Source organism: Camellia sinensis, chromosome 4 (genome assembly GCF_055761805.1).
Source record: "Camellia sinensis isolate YWXY chromosome 4, ASM5576180v1, whole genome shotgun sequence".
NCBI lineage: Eukaryota > Viridiplantae > Streptophyta > Magnoliopsida > Ericales > Theaceae > Camellia > Camellia sinensis.
In genome coordinates this window covers 46,787,844-46,795,767 of record NC_138964.1, presented here as the reverse complement: position 1 = coordinate 46,795,767, position 7,924 = coordinate 46,787,844, and the positions used below count along the sequence as shown (strand labels likewise).

Here is a 7,924-nt window from a genome sequence, read left to right as displayed (position 1 = left end):
AGTTATACCGGTCTTAGTGTTGAACCGGTCTTGACATGTTAGTTCGGTTTAACTATACCATGAGTTGTACATGAGAAGCCGAAGTAAGAATAGTATGGGGAAGAGCCGAATTAAGGTTAGTTCGGCTCACTCTGCGGCTAAGCAGAGTCGTGTTTACTTCGGTCATGTGGAAGTTCGGCCATGGTAAAACCATCTCACTTGGTTTGAGCAGTGAGGGGGGTGTTGAGGGATAAGCATTATCCTTCAGGAGTATGAATCCTAGAAGGACTCTGCATGGAGGAATAGAAGTCCCACTAGGATTGTGCCACACGAAACCTATAAAAGCTCACAAACATCACCTTGGGAGAGGTAACACACAACTTTGCTTTCTGAATACACAGAGCTTTGTCTATTTGTCAAGCTTACTGACTTAGGCATCGGAGAGGTTTCCGGCACACACCCGCCGGCTAGCTCACGTTTGTGTTTTCAGGTGATAAAGCGACGTCGTACGGAGGAGCGCAGACTTGGTCAACAGGATTATACGAGAATGTTTATTTCTTTCCCGTACAAAAACCATACTTAAATAAATGGGTGGAACTATGACCACCACCACCACTACTGCCACTACTACTACCATTACCTCTTATCCACCATCACCACCACTCCACTACTGCAACTGCTACTACCATTACCTCTCCTCCACCACCGCCACTCTATCTCCTCTACCACTACTACAACTTCACCACTAATTTCCTTTGCCATCACCACCACCACCACCACCTCTTGTCCACCACATTCACCACTACTGCCACTCTTTCTTCTCTGCCACTCTCATTTTAGTAACAAAAAAAAAAAGGGCCGTAAAAAAATATTTTTCATTGACCAAAAAAAAAATTAACTTTATTTTTAATGGAAAATATTTTTCATTAAAATATTACCCTTACTTCTACAAAAAAAAAAAAAAAAAAAAACATTAAAATAAATATGAAACAAATAAATTTTCAACCTTAGTAACTAAAAAAATAAAATATTTTTTTTTTCATTACCCCTAATCATCACTCTTTGCCTTTATATCTATGTCTTTCTCTCTCTCTCTCTCTCTCTATCCCACACTGTGCTCGCGTTGCTCACTCTTTCCATCCCCTCTTATTGAATTATCGATGTCCCTCTTGATTATCGATCACTTTTTTCTCTCTCTCTCTTTCTCTCTCTCTCTCTCTCTCTTCTTTCAATCGCTCATCTCTCATTTCTCTTAATCACTTGTCGAAAGAGAAAAAGGTCAAAAAATGAAATGGGCCTCTCTCTCTCTGCTCCCTATCTCTCTTGCTCATCTTTCTTTTCTCTCTCTCTCTTTCTATGTCTTTCTCTATATCTCTTGTTCATCTCTTTTTGCTGTTTCTCTTTCTCTCTTTTTGTCTATCTCTCGCTTATCTTGTTTATCTCTTCTTTTTTTCTCTGTGTGCGTGTGTGTCTCTCTCTCTCTCACTCATCACTATTCTCTTTGGCTCTCTCATCTCTCTTGCTCATCTTTCTTCTCTCTCATTCTCTCTCTATATCTCTTGTTCATCTCTTTTTACTGTCTTTCTCTCTCTGACACTTATTTTGTTTCTCTTTTTTATTTTTATTTGTATTTCTCTCTCTCCCTCATCTCTCTTCTCTCCCAATCGTTCATTTCTCTCATTCACACTCATATTTTTCTCTGAGCCCATTGTTGTTGAAAGAGAAAAAAGTCAAAAAATGAAATGGGTCTCTCTCTCTCTCTCTCTCTCTCTCTCTCTCTCTCTCTCTTTCTCTCTGTGTCTCTCGCTCATCTAGCTTTTCCCTCTCTCACTCATCTCTCTAAAAAAATGAGTTTACGTTGGTTTTTAAACAAAAATCTAAAAATTTGACTAACAATTTTTTTTAATTAATTGTTTTTTCAAATATTTTTTTTAATTATTTTTTTTAAATAATTTTTTTCAAATAAAATTTTTTCAATTAATTTTTTTCCAATTAAAATGTGCATGATCTCATTGTCATAAATAATAAAAAAATAAATATAAATATTTTAGACTTGGATAAAAATATTTTTTAGTGTATAATTTTAATTTTTTTAAATATTTTGTTCAAACGCATTTATAATTTATATTTTTTAAATTAATTAATTAATTAATTAATTAATTATTATTATTATTTTTTTTTCTCCAAATCTAACCGTCCATCTCTCACTCACCATCTACTCACCTATAACAAACAAAACAAAAGAAAAAACCCTAAAATCAATCGTCTCCCTCACTCTCTCTCTCAGCCTCATCTCAACTCACTGTCTCTCTCTCTCACTCTCTCGTTTCTGCACCGATCACTCTCTCACTCTCTAGTTGTTCATCTCATCGCACCGCCGATCTACTCACAGGTAAACTCTCTCTCTCAATCTCTGTCTCTCTCTCTCTCTCGCCCCAATCGATCGTTGATTTTTTTTGTTTTATATATATATATATATATGATATATCTCTCTGATCTGATCTGTCTCCCTCACTCTCTCATCTCATCAATCTCACTCTCTGTGCATCTCTGCACCGATCGACTCACACACAGGTAAGCCTCTCTCTCTCTCTCTCTCCCTGATCTCTCATCTCTGCACCGATCGAATCTGTGTTTCTTTGGAAATAAATCTGATTTTTTTTGTGGACCAACAGATCTCATTTTTTGAATTTGTTTTGGCCTGTGTTTGTTTTGTTTGAGGTAGCTTCGGTTTCAGATTTGTTCTTCAAATTGTTTTGGCCTCTGTGTTTGTTTTGTTCGGTTTCACATTTGTTTTGGCTAGTCTGCATCGAATCTGTCTGTATGTTAAATCTGAATCTGTTCAAATTTGTTCAAATCTGTGTTTTTTTCTTCAAATTTGTTCTTTAAATCTGTGTTTCTTTCTGTGTTTCTGTATGTTAAATCCGACCGAATCTGTGTTTCTTTCTTCAAATTTGTTCTTTAAATCTGAAATCTGAATCTGTATGTTATTTAATTTTTGGAATTCAGATTGACCAACTAGGTGGAATTCAGACTGATTACATTCAATCTGTATTTAATCTGTATCTGTATTTAATCTGTATTTTAATCTGTATTTAATTCTGAATCTGTATTTAATCTGTCTGTTTACATTCAAACTGATTGATTCTGTCTGTATAAGTTGTGTTTTAATCTGTATTTAATTCTGAATCTGTATTTTAATCTGTATTTAATTCTGAATCTGTATTTATAAGTTTTAGTTCATTAATTATTAATGTTGGAGCATTTTAAAAAATATGAGAAAAAATGGTCCAAAATAAAGATTGGGAGAAAAAAAAGGTTTAAAAATAAATTTGCAATATTTAATTCAACAAATTTACAAAATTAAACGGTTCTTATCATCAAAAATTAATTCTACACTGAGTCTACCAAACCTAAGAACTCCCATAATAAAATGATAAGTTAAGAAAAACCAAATCCAAAATTCAAAATCTACTCCAACACCTGACAAAGCTCAAGCTAAAAAATATATAAACCGTCGGATCACCTAAGGATGATAAATCGATGATCAAAAATGAAAGTTTGACTGAAGTACGAATTAGGTTGGAATGATTGGCTTTGATAACGACTTTGACCGTAGAAAAATTGAAAAAAACAAGAGAGAGAGAGAGAGAGAGAGAGAGAGAGAGAGAGAGAGAGAGAGAGAGAGGGGGAAGCTGGTGGTGTTGTTGGTGGATTGGTGTCTTTTTCGCAGATTCTTATCTCTGTTGAATGAAGTAGAGGAGAAAGATTGGAGAGCCATGGCTTTCTCTCTCTCTCTCTCTCTCTCTCTTATTGATCAAGAAATTTAGGGAGAGAGACAAATTAGGGTTTCGTTTCAGAAACCATAATGAATGTCATGCGTCGCCTCAAGAGCATCGCTTCCGGCCGCTCCTCTGTTTCCGATCCTGTAATTCTCTGTCTCTCTCTCTCTCTCTCTCTATATATATATATATATATGTATAATATGTGTGTGTACAAAATGCATATATATGGATGCTTATGTGTAAATAAAACAAAGGAAAATGAATTCAAAGAAAGGAAAGGAAAGGAAAGGAAATTTTGAATCTTGTGATTTGGGTTGTGGTTGTTTCAGGGCTGATACATATAGTTGTTTAGATTTTTTTTTTCCCCTGCATTTTCTTGTATAATGAAATTGAGCGATATTTTCATTATATATGTATGTGTATTTTTGTATATGAATTATCTGCATTTATACAGCATATACACACATTTTTGTTATTATTTGTTCCACCTTTTGATCTGTCGACCGGATTTTTATGTTGCGTAATTATTGATTGTTTCCCCCCTTTTTTTTTCCTTCCCGTTCTTGTCCACTTCGTTTGGATTGGGTGGTTTTGGTGAGAAAAGGAGAGAAATGGTGAGAAAGACAAATCTCTCAAACCTGAAGTGGTGATATTTGATATCTGAATGTTGAGTATTTATCAACAACAAAAAAATCTGAATAGTTTATATAAAGGATCACATAATGTATTCCACATGGTGATTGGATGCCAGTTTGAAAGGAGTTTGGGTGCGTGAAGCTAAAAAAGAAGGGTGCAATAACACTACTCATCATTTTTTCAGTGTTCATTGTGATCAAAATTTTTTTTATTATTTTTTATTGTTTTTGCGTGTGGTAGGTAAGCAGTTTAGATATACGCAAAAAATAAACATTACAATGAGGCTCAATACACCCCCATAGGGGACAATAAAGATAGTTGAGCAAGCCATCAAAACAAAGCATTCAAAGACCTAGTGATAAAATAACTCTCACAATAAAACAAACTCTCACAACTCAAGAGCTAGGCCAAAGAGACAAACAACATGCAAAGTTAGAGGACAACACTTATTATTCATAGAAGGTATACAACTAGATTTCTTAGACTTGGTATAGAGGTTAGCATCCTGAGCAAGCTTAAGATTTGCAATTCTCTCAAAGACGTTCATGTAAACATAGGTGAAACCATATCCAGTTTTTAATGCATAATACATGTTGATACCTCATTTTTACTCCCCCTCAAAAAATACCCAACAATATTGGACCAAATTTTTTTTTTTTTTTGTAAACTTGAGTTATTCACTAACAAATAAATGTAAACATTTTATCTGATTTAAAATGAAGAAATTTAAAAAAATTTATCTGAGCTTGTATTTGATGTTACTGAGTACATCAACGTTTAATTTACAAGAAAACTTGTTATAGTGCTTAAATAAGATTAAACAAAGGATAGTGCATGTGGAGATAAGCTGTCTTTTATCGTTTTGTTTCCCTCTCTTTGTTAAAAGGCATCCCCAACTCAACTCAACTTGGATGGCTACAATCTCCCTAAGCAAAGTTTTTTTTTTCTTCTCATTTTTATTCCTTAATTTTATTATTGGAAAATAGTATATACTTTCTTTTTTTAATATATTGAGAATGTTGTGTTGACAATACTTCATGCATTTTTAATTTTTGTAGATATGTAACATTATTATTTAATACAAAACTCTCTTTATTATTTAATCAATAATGCGACATCCTCATAGTTTATTACCTCTAATGATATGATATTGAGGTTAGATCCCACATGATGGAATGTTTAAAATTTGACACTTGTCAAACATATTATTAGAGGTAATTTTTAAGAGTGATAAATTAGGTGTTTGAAATATTTTTCTTATTCAATACAGTACTCTCTTTGTAGATATTGTTTCTATGTAATGTTTTCTAAATTGATTAATGTGAGTGATCAATGAAGAGATAACAAAGCATTGTGGATTTGTGGGATAGTGCCATATTTAGGTGTGAATCAACATTATTTAAATAAACCAGTGAGGTTCTCTCAGATTATCTCCGTTAGAATGACCTAATTTATCAACTGAACATATTGACTTAATAAATTGGGTCGAGCACAATGTCTAATAAAAAATTTAAACAAAATAATCAAAAAGCATGTTGAACAAAATATCCGATAATCTGAACATAGTGTTTAGATAGAGTGCTCAAACAAAAAATTTATCACATTTCTATGTTGGGACTTCACATAATCTTGAGTTCACAAAAAATTTATCACATTTCTCTCTCATATGCTTTCTTTGTTTTTAAACACATATTTACATTCACCTTTTACCTGATCTGTCTATTTCAGGTATAGAAAAGTTTGGGCTTTGGTGGTAATGTGGTGGTGAAAGTGGTTTAGTTATTCAACAACAGCTATGGGTTCTTCTTATTTTGAGGGTAATAGTAAACCTCTTGATTTTTTTTTAATTATTTTCTTTCTCTTTTGTGGTTTATACTTGCTAGTGAATGAACTTTGATGATATCATTAGCTTTTGTTTTCCGGGCACACAGTTGAATCTTTTGAAGGTCTTTGGGTGATGGGTCTCGAAGCTTTAGCTGATCTATTTATTAGTCATATTTCATGAGTATTGTATCGATTTGTGATTTTAATGATTTGGGTTTCATTTGATTTTGTTGGTTTATGAGGTATTGATTTTAGGTTCTAAGATTGCCCTTTTTTTGTGGCATTAATCATTTCATAATTGCTATCCAATTGTTTCTGGGTGGGTAAATTTGATCATCAAATCTTTGGCGGGTTATGCAAATTGAAATCTTTTCTCAGCTTATTAGTATTCGTTATCATAATGTGAAATTCTTACTTATTTACTATAAGTAAAGGTTTATATTATTTGATGGATTGGTGGTTTCTGGGGCGTCATTACATAATTAACCCTTTTAGCAGCCCTTCATGGGAATTGAAAATGCAAAGTCAAATGAAGTATATTTAAGCTTCCTACTTCTTTAATCTGTTACGAAAGTTTTAGATAGTGAGGGTCTGTTTGGGAAGAAAAAAGTCGGGTTTTTTTGGTTAAAATAGTCACAAAAAATAAAATAGGCTATTTTAGCCACAAAAAACAAAACATCAAATCCAACCCATAATCATTACAATCCTCTCTCACAAAAAAAGTCAAAAAGCCAACCCACTTCCCAAACGGAGGCTGACTTCATTTGCCCGATTTTATGTGGCTGCCCTATAATAATCCGACTACATTTGACATTGTTGGGATCTCTTTGTCATTGTAAGTCAATCATTAATTTAATTTAATTTATTTAATTTAGTTTGGTGTGGCTTTTCATCCGAGTTGTTGAATTAATTTGTGTTTTTATTTTTCAGGTTAGAAATTTTTTGGAGAGATGCAAAATATGGTCAAAGAATTCAATGACTTAATTTTTCAAGTTTTTTTTATTTTTTATTATTTTTTAATATATGTAAGCACAGTTTAAATTTTTTTATTTAATTCCTTTGTACATACTTTTGAACATATTTAATTTTCATTTACGAAATATATGGCGCTATTTCATTGAATATGTGGTTATGATTCGAAGTATAGTATATAGTGTGTATTACATTCTTAAAATGCGTGTACAAAAATAATATTGATTATTCTTCAAATATGTCGAATCTTTTTAGTAATTAATCACACTTAAAAGATGTGATCTAAAGTTTATTATCACAGGTTTTATTGGTTTTTAATCACACTTAAAAGATGTGATTTAAATGTTTTTAATCACACTTAAAAGATGTGATCTAAAGTTTATTATCACAGGTTTTATTAGTTTTTAATCACACTTAAAAAATGTGATCTAAATGTTTTTAATCACACTTGAAAGGTGTGATCTAAAGTTTATTATCACATGTTTTATTAGTTTTTAATCACACTTAAAAGATGTGATTTAAATGTTTTTAATCACACTTAAAAAGTGTGATCTAAATGTTATTAATCACACTTAAAAGGTGTGATCTAAAGTTTATTATCACATGTTTTATTAGTTTTTAATCACACTTAAAAGATGTGATTTAAATGTTTTTAATCACACTTAAAAGGTGTGATCTAAATGTTATTAATCACACTTAAAAGGTGTGATCTAAATATTTTTAATCAC

The 7,924-nt window shown here is 32.2% G+C and overlaps 1 long non-coding RNA gene across 1 annotated transcript; it reads left to right on the top strand.

The window, feature by feature from the left end:
• The first annotated feature begins 2,186 nt into the window (after positions 1-2,186).
• On the top strand, positions 2,187-7,346 carry LOC145824611 (uncharacterized). The gene is made up of 3 exons (XR_014366440.1): positions 2,187-2,371; positions 6,129-6,217; positions 7,155-7,346. It is a non-coding gene; the product is annotated as an uncharacterized LOC145824611 (long non-coding RNA).
• Positions 7,347-7,924: the final 578 nt, after the last annotated feature.